This window comes from Aptenodytes forsteri, unplaced genomic scaffold (assembly GCF_000699145.1).
Source record: "Aptenodytes forsteri isolate BGI_AS27 unplaced genomic scaffold, ASM69914v1 Scaffold270, whole genome shotgun sequence".
Classification (NCBI taxonomy): domain Eukaryota; kingdom Metazoa; phylum Chordata; class Aves; order Sphenisciformes; family Spheniscidae; genus Aptenodytes; species Aptenodytes forsteri.
In genome coordinates this window covers 3433766-3456841 of record NW_008794631.1, presented here as the reverse complement: position 1 = coordinate 3456841, position 23076 = coordinate 3433766, and the positions used below count along the sequence as shown (strand labels likewise).

Here is a 23076-nt window from a genome sequence, read left to right as displayed (position 1 = left end):
AAAGGAAGACAGACCTGGGTGGCTTCAAAGATTTCCTGAGTTGTTAAACTAGTTGAACCAAGTCTATAAGCTCTCATCTAATTTTTCATACTGTTGGGAAAGAAGTTCCTCAATATTTTGAAACAAACTTATTTCTCATTCCATCTAGAGAGGATTGAATTCAGCTGGAAGTGTTATTTTAGTGTCACTGTCTTCCTCTGGATGAGGAGAGAGGAGAAAGGTCTAGAGCACTCCAAAGGTGAAGCGTAGCTCATCAGCAAGTGTTGCCATGTCAGGCACATCACTGATATTTAGTGTGCAATATATTCATGATCTACAAAGAAACAGTAAATTTCTCCACAGATGAACATCAATCTGGAAAATGTTTTGCAAAGTACTAGACAAAGTTATCTTCGCGTTCTGCGTTGCTATGTGTGGCATGACATGAGACTGTCTTAACAGGTGGTGAAATATTCTGTTGGCAAGCCATCAAACCATGCTGTAAACTTTTGGGTTTATTTCCCCAGGGCTCCACTATCAGTCCTGTAATGAAGACTGCCCTGAGTCTGCAGAGAGAATCCCATCCTTGCTGGATGTGAAGGAGCCTCAGGGTGGGCAGCATCTGCACCTCAGTGTGTGCTGGACCAAATGTGGGCATCTCTTTCTAGCCTCAGTCAACACCTTTCTCAAGAAGTAAAAGTATCTGTGGAAATGTCACAGCTCAGACTGGAGGAGGTAGTCAAGATTAGGCATCTGTATTGCTACTTTGGGCATATGGATTGATTTAGAAGCCAAACTGATAAGACACAAAAACACTAGCAGCCTGTCTTGTAAATGTAATGGTGAAGTGGAAGGAAAGTAAATTCACCTGTTAACTCTTTGAGGCCGTGCAATTAGAAATGTGTGAGCTCTGTTGAATTACCCATGTCAGGAATGGCTGAACTCTGTCATCATCTCTGCATGGTTACTGATGTAACTGTAATTTTCGGTCTAAGGATGTGGATTATAATCTCACAGGGAACCATTAGAAAAACATATTATATCAAACCAAAATATCTCTTTTAAATCAGATTTTTTATTCTCCCCAGCAATTCTGATTTTTTTAAAAACTTTTATCTAGTTCTTCCTCCAGGTTGAAGAAATTACTTTCATTTGTAAATTACCTTTTGTCTCTCTTTTGTGATGAGAAGTAACCTGGAGATACCTATAATGCTATCAAATGAGACTTGCCAACTTCATATCATTCTACTGTGGGGACACTATATTTTTACCACTAACACTCTTTATCTGCTTAGTGCCAAAATCCATTTCTTTTATTATAAATTGGTTCAGTCTGAGTTTAATCAAGACCAATAAGAAATATTGTTGCTGGATCTTGGAACTGAGTACAGAAAATCAGGTACCACAATGTGAATGTAAGAGGAAATAGCCTGAAAAGCATCACTACTTAAAGTGAAAGCCTGGTTTCCTTAAGTTCTTTGATCCACTGAAAGCATATCATCAGAACTAAATAAAGTAAACAAGAGTCTGCTATATATATCCTGTGGAGCTAGACAGTAGGAGAATACATGTGCATTTTAAATTCAAGGTCTGTTAAACTGAATGTGATCTTCATTTTGGCCTTGTGACTGAAAAGCTTTTTGCTTGATTATTTCTTATTTGACTCCCAGCAGACAGGAAGAACATCACACACTTGCTGTGATAAATCCAGAGAGACAGTCTGTAAAGGACAAAGTTGTCTTTTTCCAGGTAGAATTTAAATGTTCAATTAAGAAAGTGAAACTATGGTAGCCACAGATAAATTACAATTTTATATTTGATATCTCTCTTCTTGGCCCAGGAAAAACTTGATTAATTTAGACATAACAGACTGCCTGTCACGTATCACTGCTGAGGACTTTGGTAGGATAAATTGTATTAGTTTCCTTGTGCAAGGATGACCTTTAGTAGCCCTTCTGTACAGGAGACATATTTGTTTATTGCATTGTGGCTGCTTCCAGCTTAAAAGATTTCTGTGCTAAATGTCTTTGTAGTTGATTTTAATGTTCTATTTACAAGATCTCAGAAGTTAGTTTTGAAAAAAGTTCTATATAGGCAATCTACTACTTTTTTTTATAATTTTCCAAATCTAATTTGAATAATTAAAGTTTCGTGAGTGGTAATTATGTTACAGTTAGTTCTATGCAACTTTTTATGCGTTGAAAATATGGTGAAAAAATTTTTTCAAATGGCTGCTTTAGCCTTTTTTCTAGTTTCTAAGGACTAGGATTATCAAGTAAATAGCACAAGAACTAGCTGGTTCCGGGTGAATGTAAACATCAGAAGAGAAATTATTATTAATCATGGCTTTTTGGTAGGATCTTCAAACAAATCAAGATGATGGTCCCCTTTTCTTTGGTGCTGTACATGGGTAAAGGATCAGATGGTGTCTCCTTTGAAGAGCTTGCAGCCCAAATAGGGCTGAAAGGGAATAGAAGATCAGGTAAATGAAGTTGTCACATGAACAGAGTGAAATGTTATCAGGGTAGTAAATAACATATTTCTTACATTGTTGGAGGGAGCAGTATTAAGGAAAGTGTCTGCTCAACAGAAAGTGCAGAGGACAAACCAAAAGGGAGTTGGAAAGTGGAGGAACTATTAAGAAAGAGGGAAATAAAGTGATGAGGAGAGTGTAAGTGAGCCTGGATGCACAACCAGTTTCTACAAGTTTGAGATGATCTGGTCTCTACTAGAAAGATATCCAGGTACTTTTCAGCTAGATGAGTAAGTTAAATATAGCAGAAGCAGCAGCGACTGATGGGATTTTTGACTAGTTCAGCAGAGTAGCTTTTTTATTTATTTGGGGTACAGTAAAGGACACAGAAATTCAGCCAAGGATATTATTGCTAATTGTGCAGGCAGTTAAATTTAGCTCTTGTTCAACCGAAAGAAGTGATCAATCTTTTCAAGAAGTGTGAGAGCAACAAAAGCCAGAGAAGGGCAAACAGATTGTCTTTCCAGTTCTTTAAGATGCCTTTTTGTTCACTCTTCCTCTTCTGTATAGCTCTGATGCAGATAATCTGAACACAGGAGATTTCTGTACTATGAATCTCCTTTTCACAGGAGGATAGCCCAGAGGTTAAGATGCTAGTCTAGAATAATCAAATTTGGTACCCTGCTTGTGATTAACTTCCTCTGAACTTGGTGTAGAAGTTACTTGCCTTTCCTGTACCTTGTTTCCCCAATGATAAAGTGAGCAACTATTATTGCATTAAGAGATTTTGTGAGGAAGAATACTCAGAAGTTTGAGGGTTGTAGATGTTGCTATGATATTAATAGCTCAATTCAGCTGCCTACACATAGGCTGCTTGAGTTGTATCCTGCCTCGCCTCAAGCTGCTATTCCAGAAGACACTTCCATAGGTCCTGTGTCATGTTTGCCACCTGCACAGAGATGACATCCTGTGTCATCTGAGATGCCTACAGGAAGGCAAATGAATCACACCCATGGTTTCTCAAAGTTGATTCTTTCCTTTTAGCTTGGTCCCTATTCTCCCTTAATGGTTTTTGTCCCTCTTAATTCCTTCTCACTCTTTTTTTTTTTCTCTACATCTAAGCTTGGTCTATGTTGGTTCTTGTTTCTTTCCATTTTGTTTTCCTCTTTAAGCTACATCCCATGAAAATCACCTGCCATGCACCATTCCAGCATCTCTACCTGGATGCCATCCTCTATTATATAGGCTAGTTATACAGAGCAGGCTGGGGAAAGCTGGTCTAAGAGCTTGCCCCTCTAGTTTATTTTTTGAAGTACATGGCAGTTCTTTGAAGCTGTGCCAGGCTTTCACATCCACTGGGGATAAGCACCTTTCAGATTACATGCAGAGAGTGTCTGATGAGCCACCTTACCATATGGGAGAGCCCCATAGCATTAAACCCTGTGAAGGTCCCCAGAAACAAGGAGGAGAAGTCCCTAGCAGTACGTTGTCATAGTTGTTAGTATCCCTTCCTTTCTCACCAGCAAAGCAAGGCCTTGCGAACTCCAAAGCCCATCCTTCAGTCTCCTTAAATTCCTATTGCCCAGCTAAGCTTTACTGCTGGACCTCTTAGAATCTCACTTACGCAGAACGATAGCCAGCTACTATTATGGTAAATTTTGCAAGGGTGCCTACTTCCAGTAGACCAAATTTGCTGGATGTTATGAGGAAAGGGTGAGGAATGGTCTATGCATTGTGGTGGCCTGTGATGTGCAAGTCAGTGCTCTCTGTAAAGTACTTTCTGGTTTTAACCAAATGACCAAGGACTAATGTAGAAGTCTGTGGCTTCATTCTGAAAGGAATCATAATCTTGTTTATTTTGTGGATCTCTCTAGAGCATTTTTACATCATCTGGGCAACAGTGTACAATTTGATTCTGTGATTTGCAGAAAGGTTTTTATAATCACCTCTCATAGCATAATGTTCACATTTATCATTTAGGCTGTGTAGAAAGACCACATTTCCCTCTTTCAATTTTGATTAAGATAACATATCTTATCATAGTATTTTATGCTTTTCTGGATATTATTCAGTACTCTTCTCATTTGTTAGCAAACTGTGCCCATGCATCATGATATTTTACAATACTCAAAAGCACCAGCAAGCAAAAGCTGACAAAAAATTAACAAAAGAAAAGCAGCCGTGAGAAAAGTGAACCTTCATGCTTCTTGAAACAGCAAATACCTTACCAGAGCTTCACAAACAGCAGGAAAATCCATCAATAAGAAAAATCCATCAGGGCTATAAAATGTAAAGAAGCCACATCACGAATTCATTGAAATGCAGTTTGTTAGGAATTGGGAGAGGGTTCTGCAGGAGTGTCACTGCACACTTGTCGTTTATCTTCCCTAGGCATCTTCTTTGAGAGGGTGTGGAGAGAGGTTTGTAGATTATATGGACAATTAGTCTGACCTGTAAAGTCATTTTTATGCTCTTCCATACTGGAGAGTGCCTGGTACCTAGCAGCTGCCCTCTTCCATTGCTTGGGCCATATTTCATGTATTAATGCAGTTCAGGATATGACTTCTCTTTTGCTTTGTGACCCTGTACAGCAGAAATTGCCTCTGTCATATACTAGGATAGCAGTTGTGGAGTTGCAGTCCTCCACTAAATGGTACATTCCCAAATTGCAGTTTACTGTGATGGCCTTTCTCCTAGTATATGATCCAGTGTGTCAAACTTCAGCAATGAAATTCAACTGTAAATGGTGGGCAAATAAGGATTATTTTGCCCAGTTTAAGAGAAGACCTAAATGGGAGGCTGGGGAACAAATACCAGTACAATAATAGAGATATAAGATACATTACGAGACAATGAATATTGGCTGTAATTTACCGAATGCTCAGAAGTTCTCTATATCATTAATACTGCAAGTGTGCACAGAAAAAAGAGGTGGTAACTACAGATCACCTAATGTTTATCTGGAAACCCAAGCTAAGTTTAGTCATTTCTTAACATCAGTAATGGAAACAATCCGGACTGCAGATTCTGCTGAAGATGAGGAAGAGGAGAGTGGTCAGAGGAGCGTGAGAGCATAGGTGTTTCTTGCAAGTCTTCTGTTTTCTTCTGTGTCTGATTGAGCTCTTGGAAATTTATTGGCCATCTCCACAGCAATTCTTTCTTTAAAAAAAAGTGTTGTGTGTTCTGGGTTGGAGGGTCATTGTTTGCTCCTTAATGATTTAAAGCGTGTTTTCTTAAATTGTCATCTCTCTGTTTTACGCACCAGTGGATCTTCTTGAGACTTCAAAAACAGGCCACAGCATCACCCTTCTTGACTCAGCTCCTGTCTCTGCCTGGTGGCCAGCTGCAGTCCTTGGGATGCCTGGAGTGGTTCTGCGATAAACCAGCACCACACGAAGCAATTGCTTATCAGTGAAGAGCTTTATTGTAGTGTCTTTCTGCATTTTCTATAGCGTTCTTAGGAAAATGCTCAGTGTGCTGTTTTAAACAGGTTTTCAGGCTTTTGAGAGGCTGTCAATGACAAAGGCATTTTTTTCCACAACTGTCCAGCAGATATGAATGAGAACGGAGGCTTGGGCAAATGTTTGTCACTGTCAGTTGTTGTTTCTGCAGTAACACAACAGTGGAATAGGAGCTGCAGTACAAAGGCAAGCCTGAGTTCTTAGAAAGTGTAAGGCTGTATAGCGTGGACAGTATGAAATTCAGTCAACCTCTTGGAAAAGTGAAGCGACTGAGCCTGTTGTATTGGAGCTGTGTTGGGATCAAAATATTCATAGCAGAATTGGAACTGAGCAGTACACTGTTCTATTTCAGACACGTGTATCTTAACTCCGTGATAAAATGGTAATTTATACTTATTGGGTATGTTCTGGTTGCTGATCTACTTACTTTACAAAATCCTAATAATGTTGAATATGGTATGGTTTCTGGCTAGGCCAAAAAATGGAGCTTGTTTGGAAAGCCAAGACTTTCACCCTAAAAAGAAAGTGTTAAATACTGGGGTTTTTCCTCCTGAAAGTGCTCAACTGCCTAACTTATTAGCATGAAAGCCAAAGAATGTTGATCTTTTGCTCTGTTTAGTCAGAAACTTACTCCAGCACTCTCAAATGGAAATTCTTGGAGCAAAAAACCTGAACACCCCCCCCAAACAAAACCCACCTTTTTTACCCCATGACTCACTTTCCCCACCTATGATAATAACAATTGCTTTGCACCCATACTCTGAGACTTTAAGTCATATTCTATGTAAATTAATTTCTGCAGAAATTAATACAATACCAGAAAGTTCTTGGACTTTATATTTTTAAAATGCATATTACTTATATACAATTATAACTTCACTCAGAAAAAAACCCAAAAAAACAAAGTGGAAAAAAAAGAACAGCACTAGGCAAAAATTTAACAAGTTTTTAAAGAATCTTTTATTTATTATTTTTCTAATTAGGAAATTCCATCTAATTTTTATGAAATACATTGTGCATATCTTAATCTTACCATGTAACAATATTGAAAAATACCTCTCTGCCCATCTTCTTTCTCTGACCATATTTTGAGATTTCAGTGCTGGAGTGAAATAGAGGCAGGGATAAGACTGTTGACTTTGACATTGTGGTAAAAAAAGTTTTGTTTTGTTTTTAAATGCCACCCAAGTAGATCTTGAGTAGTTAGATATGAATGTTACCTCTCTGGAGAGGAGACTTTTTATTAGGTGGACTAAACATGTAGGTCCATCCACATTACACTTACATATCTGTAATCCAATTCACGGTTGTCTCCTGCCCCTCTTTGCAGAGGAATGGCCGAGTAGCATCCCTGTAATGATTCTCCCTCTGATTTTACTTCAGCTACCCATGTGCTAACAGTGAGGAGGTGGGAATCTCATGTGACTTCAGTGAGTCTTGAGTTTTTGTTCTATTTCTTGTGTTTAGCACCCTGCTGTAACACTTGAGTGAGAGTCAGTAGATACATTTCGGAATAAGTTCTGTTGCAGATTTCATACTTCGATATGTTGTCTTCCAAGCCAGCTTTTATTTCTGGAACAAACAGGGTTTCTTAAACTTTGTTCCTACACTTCTCAAATACCAGCTGGGTATCATGGATCATGCTTCGCTGTTCTAATGTGACAATTTTTTATGGTTTTGTGGTGTTGGATGCTCTGTATAGCAGCCCATCACATGAAAATTTTTGTCTTTTTAAACCTGGAGGTGCCTGTGTGGGGTTTTTTTTGGGGGGAGAAGGTTCGGTTTTGTGGGGGTGGGGGTTTTTTTGTCTGTCTGGAATTACTGTCAGGCTGTGGTAAGCTTGGGATCATTATGTTTGTCGTTTGAGTTGTCATACACTATTTTGTAGTTAGGTAAGTTGAAATACAGTAATGTTTACTTCAAACTTATCCTGGTGTGTTTCTTTTTTTCACCTCAGATAAGTGTTCTTGTCGTGCAACATAAGCAGCTTCTTTCAAAGCTTCTATTTTATATTGAGCAAATACTTCTTTCAGTTTTGTGGGCATTTGCTGAAATCTATATAATGTTTTGCACATAGATAACTCTAAAATGCTTTCTCCTGAATGGTCTGCTTTCATTTAAAAAAATTTCTGCCTAGAAGTACCATATCGAAACTCCTTTGTAAATCTGCACCTATTACTCATGCAGCCCTAGTATTTCTTTTACAGGTTGAAGAAGAGCATGGTATTAGAAAAAAAGTGTTGTGGAACAGTGTTGTAGGTGCATGAGTTTGCATCTGTTGAGATCCGGAGCACTTTGCTATTCTCAAAAGATTTTGGGCAGTGAGTCCATGACAACGGTTTTGGACTCTTACAAGTGTTTGTCTTGCTTTTCATACTGGGGTTATTCTGTAATATCCTTAAATAGTGCTACTTGTGGCAAGCTTAGGTTTTCCAGTGTTTTAACAGTCCTGGGAATTTCTGATAAAGTCTTGTCCTGGGTAGTCCTGTCTGATCAGTCATGTCTTCCTGCCCTGAGTGACTTTGAATGTGTGGGTTGTTCTTTAAGAATACTGATGCATAACTGAGGATGACGCATGTTGGGATGTCTGATGAGGTTACTGTCAACTCCTGTCCACCCTGCTGCTGCTGTGCGGGGAGCTGAGCTGCTCTTGAGGCAGCTGCTGGGTGGCCACAGTTTACATCAGAGAATCAGTTTCTTTAGTTTCTTTTTTTTTTCCTTTTTTTCTTTCTTTCTTGAATTGTCATAGTCTTGGAAACTTTTTTAGGGGAGGATGGGTAGGCCTGTTAGGGTGGTAGTCTCAGCAGCTATTATAACACTGTGCATCCTTGCCACAAGACATGAGTTTTCAATATAATCAAACTTACTCAAGCTCATCTGTTATTTTTTCTATTATATCCCTTTCCTTTCTTTGGCATGTTGCAGACGTTTAACAACATTCACTTCACAGTCATTGTATGACTGATCATTTTAATTCAAGAACAGCAAATTATTGACTTTCTGCTCCTAACACTTTAGATCCTCATAGAACGTAAATGTATTATTTGGCAAGTGAAGGTACTTAGATGACTTTAAAGGGAAACTGTTTAGTCTTACGTCTTCCAAAAGGGTTACTGAAGATACAACAACCCCAAATGGAAATATTCTTGCATTTTGTGTCCAGACATGTACTCTTGATGACATTTATGAATGATATCAGACATGCTTGATGTCCTTACTCAAATTTATGTGTTTGTGTAGAATCTGTCATTTATTTATCTCAGTACCACGTTGCCAGACAATTCATCTATACAAGTATTCACTCAACAGCATCTAGGTTTACCATCAGATCAAATTTAGCTTTTACTGCATTCTCAATGCTAATTGGACTTAATTATTTAGCTCATATATTCTTAGTGACATGCTGGGTCAACACTGATATTCATTTTAGATCCTTAACGTAATTCAGTGCATTAAGCAAATATGGTATGCTATCATGTTTGGATACCACAGTTAAGAAAAAAATAAAGCAGCTGTTTCAAATTCTTCTCTCCTTTTTTTTTTTTTGTCTTTTTATGGCATTTTAAGAGAAGAATTACTGTAGTTGATTTAGTCTAATTGTATGAAATGGGATAGCTTTTTGCCTATTTCTTTTTTGGATAGGGTGATCATGTTCACCAACTATTTTATACAGTCTTCAGAGGGCTACAGAGTACTTGACTGTAGAATGTTTCTTGAGATTCATTTCATGTCTGTTTCTTTAATTTTTTAAAAATTATTTTATTTTAAATGATACAGGCTGTTCATACACATTGATAGATGTTCCTAACCCTAACGCCAAATATTATTTCTCTGTGTGAGCATGCTAAGAAGAAAGAATAAAACCCATGCCAGCCACCTGCCTTCTCTGAGTCCAGGCCTCGTTCTAGCCCTATGGGCCATTGAATGTTCAGCAACAGCTTTGGTTCCTCTGCTCTTTCTTTTTCTAATGCCTGAATCCAAATCCACAATATGGGTTACCTACTACATGGACCTAAAATAAAATATTAGCCACTTATCCGTCCAGATCTCCTTTCTTTGCCATGTTGTAGAGCACTCCAAGGCTGTTGTAAAACACTGTCCATTTACCCTTCTCCTGTCCTCAGGGGCCACCAATAAACCGAGCTATTCCTGTTACTAGATCTAATCCTTATCTAGAAGGGTGGTTGAACTGAAGCTTAAGGGGGAGGCCAGGCACTTGCTGCTCCTGAGCACAGCCTTCATTTTACCTTACAGGGCCATCAGATGCTTTCCAGTAACCTGAGCATTTTAAGTCTACTTTCCCTTGACCAATATTTAAACCTAATGCTAGTAGGCTGTCTACTTTCCTTTTCCTAACCCTAGCCCTGAACCAGACCCTGACTCTAATCTTGACCCAGGTATTCTATATAACAAGATTAACAATGTGTCTAAAATTTATTTCAGCGTGTCCATAAGAGGGGTTGGAGTTAGAGGAACCTGTGTGTAGCATAGACAAGGCTTCATCTGGCCTTCAGCCTATCCCAAAGACACCTTATAGGTAGGAACCAAACTGAGCAAAAATAAACTACAAACTATAGACTTCTGTTGACAAGACATTTCCACTTTGAGACAGAAGTGCACGAATAAGTGCTGAAAGGTAGGTGCAGTTAGGAAACAGTTGGTTGTAAAAGGCTGAGCTACACGTTGAGTGGTCCATGAGGCTATATGGATGGGATTGAAAGGGACCTGTGAGGAACAGTTTATTCTAGCCCCAGTCTGCTCAACTGCCTCTATATAGGATTGTAAGGTTAAGATTAGGATTGCATTTAGGAAAAGAGTGACTGAACCCCAGTTATCTGTGTGTGTTGCATGGGCTGCAGGACTTCCATGAGGGCAAGTTTCATTAGCTGATGCCAAGCCTCTGGCTTGGAACTTATAGTTCCAAACACATGGCATATCTATGGTGAATATTTACATTCTGGTTTGGGTTAGGATTAGGAAAATTGGGAAGGTATGTTATTAATGGTTTAAGATTAGGGTTGGTGTTTGCAGAGGCCAAGTTCTAACACTGCATTTTAGTCTCAGTTCAGCTAAATACCTGTAGAGAAATTGAAAGTTGTTGATAGAATAAAAAACCCAAACCACAGGAGGTAAGTGCTGTGAGAGGTAGGTTGTTCCCCTCTGAGCCTTGTGCTCTTGGACCTGAGTGCGCATCTGGAGACATGGATATGTACCATTAATATTTTGGGAAAGAAAAGAGTTTATCATGACAACCTTTCTTGCTGTGGCTTGTTACCTATGTTATGAATTGCTCAGGGTCCAATCAACTATTGGAGTTACTGCCTGCTACTTGTTCCTGTGAACATGGCTTGAATGTATTGCTGTGGTCAGGAGGCTTACCTGGCAGCCACCTCTTTGAAAAGTAAATGTTGGATTTTCAGAGAGCCGCCTGGTGTGGATCAAAGTCGTGCTGCAGTCGGGGGCAGACTGTTTAGCTCATTGGTGACAAGGAGCAATGTGAAGGCCTGTGATGAGTCGAAATGTTAAATTAAATGATTCCTCTGTAAAACCATCTGTGATACTTTTTAATATTTTATGAAGAGATTGGTGATGAGAGCGTATGAAGTCTTTGGGAGTAGTCAGCAGGCTTAAAAGCAACCCAAAATGCCCAAATGAGCCAGGGGAATGAAAAGCTAAAACACAACTATAGGCAGCAAAAGGCTAGTCTTTGTCTTTTTTTCCTCTCTGATGTCATTCTTTCTGCTGTAAATACATCAAAACTTCCTTGAAGTTCCACATGCCAGGTCCACAGGTAGTGTTGCGTCACCTTCATGATCATCTTGATCCCCAGTTTCCACTGTGGCAATGCTCACCCCACCTTTGTGCAGCCCGGTTTTATGGTGTGGGGCTGGCTGGGGTTGGGAAAGGCAGGCGGTTGGGGAGAGAACATGCCAGGACTGTTTTAAGAAGAATAGGAGGGGATGTTTGCATGTTTATTCATAGTATCAGGTAATTGCTACTGTTTCAATTTTGTGTGTTTTTTTCACTTGTTTTTGTTTTTCTCCTGTGAAAATAGAAAGTTTGGACACTGTCGTGGGAGAGCAATCCTAACATCACTGTGTGAGATGGTTCATCCCGTATATACTACTCTATAAAGATTTGGGGGTTGCTTGACAAGAAGGGTGAAGCCTATTTGTAGCTACGTATAAGTCTTCAGTATTAAAATGAATGGATAGTGCCGGGATTTAGTAATAGAATGCACTTATTGTAGTTAAATACAGTGTAAACTGTAGCTGTGTCAAATTACTTTTGAGATTGCTATCACATGAATAGCCCTTATTGCTGACATATTGCAGTACGTTTATTATCTAGTGGATGTCAATCCACTGCTGAATTAATGAGGGGAGCAAATATGAACACCAATAGAAGTTTTAAATAAGCATCAGCTGTAACAATTTCTCATGCAGCCTTACAGTTCTTTAGTCTCACTATATGACTTGATGTTGAAAATCATGCAGACAAGGATAATGTTAATACTGTTCGATGTAATGAGCCATAAACAGAAGAAAAACCTAATGAAGTTTGATTTTTTTTTTTTTTCTTTCTCTGTCTGAACGGGAGGACAACTTGCAGTGCCAGCAAATTTCTCTCATTATTCCTTGCTTTGAAACCCTGGGATTCTTTGCTAAAAGAAAAGTTGCTTCATTAAAAACAAAAAACCACATATGCCCCCAAGGACTCCATACTTTGAAGTGTATTTCCACACACACATACACACACCATACTCCTGCTTTTATCCTTTTTTATTTTGACAAAATAGCTTCCTGTGTGAACTTTGGAAACAGTAGTGCATGCAACACCCACAAAAATAAAATGCTATTTAAGGCTAACTGCAAGAACAGAAGTGTTGAAAGTAGCAGCGTTTTTGTTTTGTGACATAAATATTAAGTTATTCCTTTTTCTCTTTATTTTCAATATAGGTACTTCAAAAACTAGGAAAAGCAGATGAAACAAAAGATGAACAGTTTGAAGAATACGTTCAAAATTTCAAACGGCAAGAGGTCAGTTACTTTTTCAATTTCTTATTTGTGTCTTAAGAAGAATGCAGTGTATTTGAACATGCCAATTTTGAAGATGATGTTGCAGGGTAACAGGTAAAAAGATATTTTTTTGGGAGGGTGTAAGATTTTGTTCTGCTATTTTCAAACAGAAAGAACAGTTGAATTTGTGCATGCAGAGGGCTAAGAAATGTGATCATAATAAAAGGACATATTGTAATCATATATAACACCATCATGTTCGAACCACTTGGGATCAGCGGAGAGACAGCACATTTTCAACAGTGTAATTGAGAGCAGAACCCAACCCTGACTAAATACAGCTTTGCAGTTGCCTTCTAACAAAGAAGAGATGTATTTCTTTGGTTTCATTTTGTGGATTGTTTCCATCAGCGGTATATAATAATACCGGTTTTATACAAAGTGAATAGATGAATAGTTTCAGACTGCTGTGTGTTGTTATGCTCCCTGTCGGTGCAGGGATGACGGGGGCTGTGGTGGCCGTGCTGATGAAGCACTACGGGGGAGCAACACTCAATTGCTCTTAGTGTTGTAAACACAAGATGTGAAAACGAACGTGCCCTGAAGAGTTTATAATCTACTCCCAATGCAATCCTAAATTCTAACCTCAATTACTCCTTGCTTTGTTGGACAGACTTTTTGGCTCCGAGGTGATTAATTATGATTAATTATATAGTAGCTTTCTAATACAGATTAATGCCTACCATGAGCTGCATTAATGCCACCAAGAAAATAGTCTTGTTATGTAAGTATGAACTGAGATACCTGTCATCTTTGTGAGCTATCATTTAGAGCTCATATAGAAATGCATTGGAGGGTGAGAAAACTACTCCCATGCGTTTTACAGGATGTAAAAATTGGCTCATGCCAGTGTTTGCAATTTCTGCCCTGAATCAGTCCTATCTACCACATGCACTTCTGTCCTTTCCATGTAAACACAAGCCCTGCATCCTGACTGCTGGGATGCTTATTAACTCATTTGCATCTTATGGTCACTTTGCCTTTATTTTCCCCTCTCAGTGTAGAAGGGAGGGAGGTTTCAGGAGCCACTGGCCTGTTGTGTAGATCTTTGTTCTTCCCCAAAGATGACAATGATGGGAAGTGAAAGAACCTGTTTCTCTGAGGAGGGTGGTTCCTCCCTCAAATTTCTTGAGGTCAGGAAGATGGTGGGATTTAATAGGCCTGAAGAAGCACTCAGAAGCTTTGAAACTCTGCAGAGATGTTATATTTTCCCTTTTCTTCCCCTTCCTCTTTTCCAAGTATGCTGGGATATCAGTGAAGCATTTCTTTCTTCTTGATTGTCCTTATGGTGCCGCTTATCCTTGCTGTCAATATCCCAGCTGTTTGTACAGCTAGTAACTGTGTTACTAGAAATAAGTTGCATCTGTAAGGTTCTTATTGGGTGCAGAAGGAGCGGCTGGAGCATCCCCATAAAGAAACAGAGTTTTGTGGGATATTTTTTTTAGCTAAAAATTCTGAGTGAAATTAAAAAAGAGAAATGAAAGAGAAAAAAAATTATTCTTAAGCAAAATTATGTCTCAAGTGTTTGTTTTATCTGTCCTTTACCAAGAATTTTCTGTCATGGTGATTTTCAGCTGAAAGTCTTGCCTAAGGGCTAAGGAGAATCTTAGCATTTCTTCCTTTTTATTTCCTCCTCCTTTGATGTACGAAGAGGCAGTAATGAGCAGTTGAAGGACTCTGCAGGAACTGCATGATGCTAAATCCGGATGCAAACGTGACTTGGGGCCAGGGGAGGAATTGGGTAGGGAGGAGTGAGTGCAGAGGGAACTACTACAACTCTCTTGAGGGGCACATGCAGATTAGGCTAGGTCCACTGGCACACCAAATGAGATAGACTGCATATTTATTAAACGAATCACATGTGCTTACTGTGCTCTGCTGGGCTCGCTCTCAAAGGAGTTGTGTTGTGCTCAGTTCTTCAAGTACAAGGGGGAAAAAATGCTGCAAAAGCACTTTCTGCCATGTTCACCAATAAGAAGCATATAAATTGCTTACATTTTCTTAGTTTTGTCCATGCTTTGATCTACAACTTACTAGCAATGTGAAGATAAAAAGCATAACAATGTGCATCTGAATTATCACTCTTACTGATTAATACCTTGCAGAACTGCTGTCTTCTGCGAACTCAGGCAGCCCTCTCTTCCTGGTTTACATTCCGTCCTGCTTTCAAGACTATCTCTGCAACTCTAGAGCCTTTAGAAAAAGGAAAATTAAATTCTAGGTATTAAAGAATAAAAAGGCAGTCTGGGTGATTGATCCTTGTGCTGAGGTCCACCGAACTGTTGATGTGGGCCATTCAGGTGGCTTGCAAACAGAACCGTCCCTCTTAGAGGCTGTCCCATCTTTTGCAGTTCCCTCCCGGATTATTTGTCTCTGTGGCCATTGCTGACCTGATCGGGCCTTTCTATGGCAGAGGCAGTTTGAGAGAAGGTCCAAACTTTACTTTGTTTTTTGCAGTCTTGTTTAGCAGTGATTTGGCTGTTTCCTGGCCATCTCATCTACCAACGTTTGGTTTTGAGGAAGGCTGTCACTTCCGTTCTGTCTCTTTGTAAATTGTTTGTAGCAGCTGGTGCCATGTGGGCTCTGGGAATCCTGGTAAGCTGAAAGCTGTGAAAATGGTCTATTTTTCTTGTTTCCCTGCCTTATTGAGCCTGCAACACTTGGGAGGTCAACTGGTCTTATGGATAGAATGATCTTTTTATTAATAGTCTCCAAAGATAATAAATGAGGACTCCCAGTTCTAATAATAAATTGAAATAATGATTGAAAAACTGAAATCTTAACATGCTATTCCTTGCCTGAATAGCAGATTGGATGGTGGGTATGTACCAAACTCAGCAAAAGGGTCTGTGTAAGGATATGTCCAGCAGACCTATCTGTAGGAAAAGCTCATTTAGGCTCCCCAGTGATCCGTTCCCATCTCTTTCTGAATACAGCTGGATAAAAGCCCCTTCTGGACTTGACAACCCAGAGTTGAATTAACCAGATGAATCACCATGGAGAAACTGAGTCATCCCATGTCTGGAGAGAACAGAGCACAGTGGCTTTGCAGAGCCTCAGGACTTCCCCTAGCAGAAGCAGTAAGCTGCCGCAGCTGAAACCAACAGGAAAAACATTTTGATTTTTAACAGTGAATACAGCTGTTATTCACCTTCCACTTAAGTTGTAAACTGGAAATTGCCACTCTAAATCAAAACTTGTGGAGCAAACAAAATGTATATAAAATCATATATGACACAGATATTCAGTGTATTGCAAGAAATTTCTTGAGGCTTAGACATTTCTCTCTGCACAGCTAATTGTGGACGTGCTCAGCCTCTTAATTGACCCTGAAGTTCAGAGAGGGGGAAAAAAGAGACAATTCCTGCATATTTCTCTCCACTGTGAAAACATTGTCAAGTCCATTGGGGTTTTACCTGAAATTTCATCTCTATTCTCTTGTTCAAGCAACTGTATCTTACACTTTCTTTTTTTGACAGGAAGTCCCTTATGCCCAAGTATATTTTAATGACTCACAGTTCTTGCTTCATTTTTGTAAGAGATCAATATTCTATTTCATGTCTATGCATATTTACATCTCATTATTTTTCCATATGTAGTTATGAGACTTCTTTTATTTTACAAACTACAATTAAAATGTTTTAATGTTTAAAACCATTATGCATTTTATATGCACACACAGATATACCAGTTGCTACTACAAAAGCAGCTGCCCATGATATGTTGTCAGAATAAAGTAAAATGTCAAGTGCTGTTGTTGCTAGTTTATAGAATTAGGTGAAAATGAAGAGCCTTTTTTTTTTTGCTGTTGTTGAGTGAGCAGAACCTGCTTCTGTGGACTGCTTTATTTAATGTGTGCTTCACAGTAAGAGCTGCTTTTTGGGTGTAATTGTTAGGGGTCCTGAAAAGTTTTAGCCTGGCTAGGTCTTCATTTCATGTAAACATGCTTAGCTGCCTTATAGCTGTGGCATGACATTGATTTAAAGTTGTTCTGTGGGACAATTAACATTCATTGAAGTGCTCTTTTTGTGTCAGACATGCCACTGATTTCTTACAATTCATTAATGACCTAAGACACCAAAGATGAGATTCACCACCTACACATAGGCACCAGATAAGCCCAGAGATGTCTCACCTGGCCCCCAGTGGTTTCTCCAAACAGAGGCACATGGCTCTGCCTGCAGTCCTGTGTCATACCTGCTGGCTGCCTGGTTCTCTTGAGCAGCACACAGCATCTCCAGTGGCAACAGACACATGTTTTGGAAGCTGAACCCTGCCCCTGGAGGGTCATCCAGTTCCAGATTGCAATACCTGAATGTCCGTTTCTGTGTTTGAGTTGGGTCTTTCCAGACACTTGTGCTGAACTGGGCAATGTGGTCTGGAGAGCCAAGACAGAAACCCATCAGTCACCTGGGGGCGTTAATGTCCCCATTAATGTTGCCTCAGGGCCTTAATGGCTCTGATCAGCCCCATGTGGGACCCCTAACCCTGCACATGGACCTAGGAGTCCCATTTTAGCTCAGCCCTGGTCCCACCATCCCTCCCTGAGACGTGTCATAGGCATGCAGGTCCGCATGCCTAGGGGACCCATGCTTCAGCTGCATTTCCTTCTGCTCCCATCTGGATCTCCCAGACAGACCCTGGACCTGGTTCAAACCCTCGCCAGGTCAGGGGATGTCAGTGAAGACTCTTACCAGCCCCCAGCTCTGCCCACCTGGCCCAGATCCTGCAGGATGGCACCTGTTAGTGAGGGCATGGCTTGTGCTCCTGGCACAGCCCCACCAACCGAGTTGAGCAGCTACCGTGAGGGTTGTGAGTCAGTTGTCTAAACGTTGGCATCTGTTGCCACTTGTGGGGCCCTAGTATGTCCTCCCTGGCTTCCAAATGCTGTTCAACAAAGCTGGAAGGTCCCTTAGGACAGGTTGTGTTTGCCATTTGTGGATGTCTTGCAGGGTATCACAAAAGGCACTAGACAGCTGTGCTGAGTGAATGGTTTTGGCTTTAGAGTTTTCTTAATTGCCCTCCTGACTCCACAGGTTGCACTGAAGATATCTACATTGGCTCTAAGAGGAGGAGAGGCACCCAAATCATGTAGACAGTCACAGGTGTCTTAATCTGTAGTTGAATGAAGGACACGACGAAGAAGGGGAGCTTCAATATGTGTTGTAAGCCTGTGAAATTCAATGTGTTCTACAACACCTTCTTTCCTCTGAGAATTATTAGGCATCCCACATGTCTATTTGACCATCTTTAAACCTACCTTATGTCCTCCCCTTAGACCCCTTATTTTACTGATCTTGTGCATGGGCTTGAGATGGAGGAAAGAATCCAGGCAATAAACAAAAAGTGCAAGCATTAAAATTCCTCTGACTAGGAGACACTGTTTTCCCTTAGCTGATACCCAGATTTCCTTGGTTGTCTATGGAATCCTATACTAAACTGCAGGGGATTCTTGATACTTGTGAGACTCCTTTGCTAAACAAAGTTGATGCCAAATGCTGTCCCTGATAGATACCCTGAAGTAAGCCAGACACAGGAAAGCACTATCTAGACTAGTGGGAGGGAGCTTCTTTTCTGCACGCCAAGAAGTAGTTGCAAAGTGCATTCAGAGGGACTACATCTGACAGGCATCTTTTCAGGGGCAGTCCCAAAGCATACTTCAGATACTGGATGACCACTAAGCCAAATAGAAGCAATACAATGTGCAAAGTATTTTGGGGGCTAAATGGGAGGGAGTTCTCTGCTGATTACCATTTCATCCTGACATGTATGTTTAATAATTATCTCATGTCTGAGGGGCCATTTTTCCCAGGATTAGAAGAGATATAGTGTGCCATTAAATCTCATCTCAACCTCACTAATTTCCAATCAGGCAGGATACCCAGGAAGGTGAGGTCCTTTGGTTTATGCTACAAAATTATCTCTGCAGGAACAGCCCAGATCCATTCTAACTAATTCCTCACTTCAAAGGAGAGAGCGCTGATCCGATGTTTTGCTTTTTTGATTCTGCCTATTGATTGATTGCTCCAAATCTAAAGTCTAAACTGGGCTGGTTTTGATTACCCCTTGGATATAAACTATTATGCCTCTGCAGCTTTAGTAACTGTGCTAATTGTTTTCTCCCAGGCAGTGCAGTTGAATGATCCAAGTTATTTCTGACTATTTGTAAAGCAGACTGGTATGTATTTCTTCAGGAGCGCTTTGGGATAACTGGCCCTGGGCATAGTTGACAAAGCCCAGCTCTTGGATTTACCACACAGGCTGAACGTGATCCAATTCACAACAAACAGTTCTGGACAGTTTTCTACCAGACCTGTTAATACAGAGCTTATACATGTCATTTAAGAATATAGTTATAGATATGCAGCTATAGGCATAAACAGAGGCCAAGCACACGTTCAGAAAGTCTAGCTTGACATTTAATATGTATAGATTGCTTTTAGCTATAGACTTGTAGACTCTGCACTTGCTCTTTGCACATCCCACGTTTTCATTAAAACCATTAGTTTGGGCCCTACTTTGAGGACGCGAGTATGCTTGTAGGAAGATGTAATAGGTAATGAAGGTAGGATCCTAGCTTGGAGAGGGAGAGGTTTAGTTGTGAGGCAAGAAGTTGGGATTTCATTTAAGGAGGATGCCAAATATTTTCTGTTCAGTCCTTGTCTGAAACAAGAGACCGTCGGTTCAGTAAAAGGGTGGGTTAGTTAAGCATCACTGCAGGCACAGAGCTTTCTCACCTGACTGCTGGGAGTCACTACTAACGTGGAGCAGAGCTTGCTGGTCTTACCTTTAGAGTGCATACTTTTTGGATTAGTCCAAATTGTCTGAGGAGCCTGTTTGATTTGATGCAGTTTATTTCAACTCATCACGTTACTTAATAACCAGAACGATGACATTCTTACTCTTGAGCCTTTTTAGTGGCTGGACCACAAATTTGGTGCTATCCTGGTAGGTACGGGGATGCCAAAAACCTCTGTGTTTCCAGAGAAGGCTGCAAACCCAACTTTTTTCAAGAGATGCACTAGACAAATAATTCAAAACCCAAGTCTCTTACAGCTTGTAGAAAGAGAAAAGAAGAAATGTATTTCTTGAAGAAAAAGATTCCAAAATTTGGGAGACAGTTCTAGGAACTATAACGAGACTGAGAAATGGTAAAATAGGGTACTCTAGTATGCAGATATATTTCATACTGAATTATGGATTTGTCCCAATAGCCTCTTATCTTGTTAAGCTTCACTTAATGCAATAGTCCTTTGCATTCATACTTCTGAGTTCCCTAAAAGACCTACCAGTAAATACTACCTAAAGTGTTTGCAAACAGAGAGACCGTGCTGCTTTATATTCTGGCTAATAACTGCACATTGCAATAAAGGATGTCTTCCAGGTGAGATAACTGCACATTGCAATAAAGGATGTCTTGCAGGTTTTACAGAAAATGCTTTCTTTTGAGCTATTTCCCTGATGTCTTAGTGATGGAATGGCAAAATTCCAGTATTGGACTTAGAGCTGCATTAATAATTATCTGGTTTGCATTTCTATGGGGCAGGTTATTAATTAATAATTAATTAACCTATGTTCAGGGTTCAGCATTGACAGTGCTCTTGACTCTTGCTAAAGTGGAGTGATTTATTTGTTTTTGGTATCAAGCACATGCTGTGCTGACCTTTTCTGTAAAGAGGTATTCTATTTACATCCTGTATGTGACATGATAGAAAAATCAAACTCTTCTGTTCTTCCTGGAAAGCTGTGAATAAATGATGCCTGGCAAATAAGTCATCCAATTCCAGCTTTCATGGAGGTAAGGTGGCCTTTAATTTCTGAGTGGAAGCAACGATTTTTCTAACGCATCAGAAAGCAAAAGCTGGTAAGACACAAAGCATGTTTTTTATGGTTTTAGTCATTAAGTTTTTGTAGGTTTCATCAGTCTTCCAGCCAACTGTGTTGTTGCTCTCTTTGTCTTAATTCCAGTGCTAAGACATGCTTAAATACTATTCTTCAAAAAGAAAACCAAAACTAACCACACACAAGAATCAGTAGTACTGAAAAGGCTTAATGCTGCTGTAAAGGTATGTGAGACCTGTGGCTGTAGATGGCAAGATCCTGAAACACCGAGCCTCCTTATCTCACTGGGTGCACGTCTTTACTGTCTACATAACACTGACCATGTAATAAGACCAGAGAGTAGAAAAAGGGAGCTGACAGCAGCACTGACTATATGCTACAGTGTTCAGAGTAACTAGTTGTTGTTTGGGACATTGCTGTGGAGAGCTGTGTCAGTTTTCCTAGTGAGGGATGTTTTTGGGTTGATGGCATGCCTCCCTTGCTCTTATGTGCAGTTTAACAGGATTGCCTGACAGATTCCTGGAAATTTGTATGTTGAGTTTGACCAGGTGAGCTAAGAGTAGTGATTTCTGGTGCTGGAGTCCGCTGAGAACGTGTCCGCTGTTATCAAACAACCTGATTGTGAGAAGTTTGCTATTAAGTATGCTATTGAGATTTCTCTCTGGAGTTTTCTTGCATGTTATGAAACTCTGACTCATTTTGCTGCCTCATGTAGAACAAATAAAAGAAATTATGAAATTATAAAGGAAGCATCAGTGCTCTCTTGGGAAATCTCATTTCAGAGGAGCACGACGTCTGCAAAATGACACCTACTTTTCATTCTGCTTCAAGAAGCTGCATCTCAATTAACAAAATTGATGGCCTTAATGAAGATACTCAGAGCAGTAGTTTCAGAGCCACCGGATGCTTTCATCTGATAGACCAGAAAGGAGAAAAAGTGTATCAGTGAGCATCGAGAAGGGGCGATATTAAATATGTGGCAATCTTAAAAACAGTGTGTTTTAAAACCACTATGGTTTGCCATGATTTGCAAGGTGTGCAGAGCCAGCAATGCAGTATTTTCATCCTGTGAATACTAATTAGTCTGTGAGGTGAAAAAAAGTCTATCTACCTTCACTAATAGCGTGTTTACTATAGCAAAATGTGTAGACCAGAGGCACATTTTACATAATTCACAGGGCTGAGGACTTCTGATGCAAATTTTTATTTCTGGTATTTTATAGAAAGGTCTAATTCTGTTGCCATTGAAACTGAGAGATTTGCTCGCAAATTCAGTGGGAGCTGGCCCTTGCCTCTGGGTGCTTTAATGTCACGTGTCATACAATGTTTGCTAATGAGGGAAAATTCATATGGCTCTATGCTGCTTAAATATTTCAGTGGCTTGTGACCTGATAATAACCTATACTGAGGGAGATTTGTGCTAAAATTATTCTTTTGAATGAATTGTCAGAATGCATAACAGCACATATGGCAAAATATTTGCATCATGCTTTACTGCTTTGACTTTTTCTTTTACGTTTTCCTGAGCAGTGGTTGCTGATTACTTGCGGCGCTAACCAGCCACAATAGATCTCACGGTGGTTTAGGGTACCAGTCGTAAAACTACATAGCAGTGCAGTTATAAACATGGTGTTTGAGCAATGCGTGTCCCTGACACGCCATTTGTGGTGTGCTAGTTAGTGACAAAATGGCACATGTATGAGTAAATATAGGTCTTTTACTGGACATGAGGACAGCTAACGGGGTTCTGAGCCTTCCAGTTGTGGTTTGCTGCTTCTGAAACATCAGAAATTCTTCAATAACTAAAAATTGTTATTGTATGGGCGCCTGTTCAGTTGGACCATGATGAAGAACTGAGTTGCTGTGAATATCTGCTTCCCATTTTCACCACAAGCTAAGAGGCTATACTAGCGCTCAGGCCAAAGAAGATATGAATTGGAAAGATAATCAGCCTGACCTCGGTGCCGGGGAAGATTATGGAGCGGTTCATCTTGAGGGCGCTCACAAGGCATGTGCGGGACAACCAGGGGATCAGACCCTGCCAACACGGGTTCATGAGAGGCAGGTCCTGCTTGACCAACCTGATCTCCTTCTATGACCAGGTGACCCGCCTAGTGGATGAGGGAAAGGCTGTGGATGTGGTCTACCTGGACTTCAGTAAGGCCTTTGACACCGTCTCCCACAGCATTCTCCTAGAGAAGCTGGCGGCTCACGGCTTAGACAGGTGTACTCTGCGCTGGGT

General features: G+C 40.2%; 1 protein-coding gene across 2 annotated transcripts in view; it reads left to right on the top strand.

The window, feature by feature from the left end:
• Positions 1 to 12878: 12878 nt before the first annotated feature.
• Positions 12879 to 23076, top strand: part of AMPH (amphiphysin) — a 68128-nt gene continuing 57930 nt past the window's right edge. For both annotated transcript variants that reach the window (XM_019470537.1, XM_019470536.1), the window contains exon 1: positions 12879 to 12953. The gene's annotated coding sequence lies outside the window, so the exon portion shown is untranslated. The remainder of the gene's footprint in view (positions 12954 to 23076) is intronic.